The 657-nt window shown below is 30.4% G+C and overlaps 1 protein-coding gene across 13 annotated transcripts in view; it reads left to right on the forward strand.

Annotated features, from left to right (window-relative positions):
- LRCH3 (leucine rich repeats and calponin homology domain containing 3) overlaps positions 1-657 on the forward strand; it is a 126,925-nt gene that overhangs the window by 9,923 nt on the left and 116,345 nt on the right. The gene's annotated exons all lie outside the window — the stretch shown is intronic.

The raw sequence follows: 657 nt of genomic DNA on the forward strand, positions 1-657 counted from the left end.
CTGCATTGGCAGGCGGACTCTCAACCACTGCGTCACCAGGGAAGCCCTGCCATTGTTTTTATTTTATTTATTATTTTTTATTTTTTTAGGGTTTTGTCTTTTACGTATTTTTCTATTATATATTATATACACACACACATCTGTATTACATATAGTTTCACAATTATAATTAATTTGTGTATACAGTTCTGAATCCCACTTTTTTCTCTTAACATGATTCTTCTATATGCCCAGTGATTAAAGTTCTTGGAAAACATCACTTTTATTTATCTATTTATTCTTTTTTTTTTTTTTTCCTTGTCTATTATGTTTATTGTTCTTTCCTTGGTGGCTAGAACTGAGAAAATACCAAATAGGAACTTTTTGAATGAATGACTGCTAGAGAGGCCTTTTTCATTCAAGATGAGTTCTTAGATACCACACAAGGTATTGAGTGTTACATCACAATGTTTTATAAAATTCTTATGTATTCATAATAAGTAAGAAAAGGAGACTATAGTCCATTTTAGCTTCTGCTCCAAACTTACTGTTTCTATCACTTTGATTTTTTTTTTTTTGAGTATAACTGTTTTACAATAGTGTGTTAGTTTCTCCTTTACAACAAAGTGAATCAGTTATACATATACATATGTTCCCATATCTCTTCCCTCTTGCGCC

Source organism: Physeter macrocephalus, chromosome 1, assembly GCF_002837175.3.
Source record: "Physeter macrocephalus isolate SW-GA chromosome 1, ASM283717v5, whole genome shotgun sequence".
NCBI lineage: Eukaryota > Metazoa > Chordata > Mammalia > Artiodactyla > Physeteridae > Physeter > Physeter macrocephalus.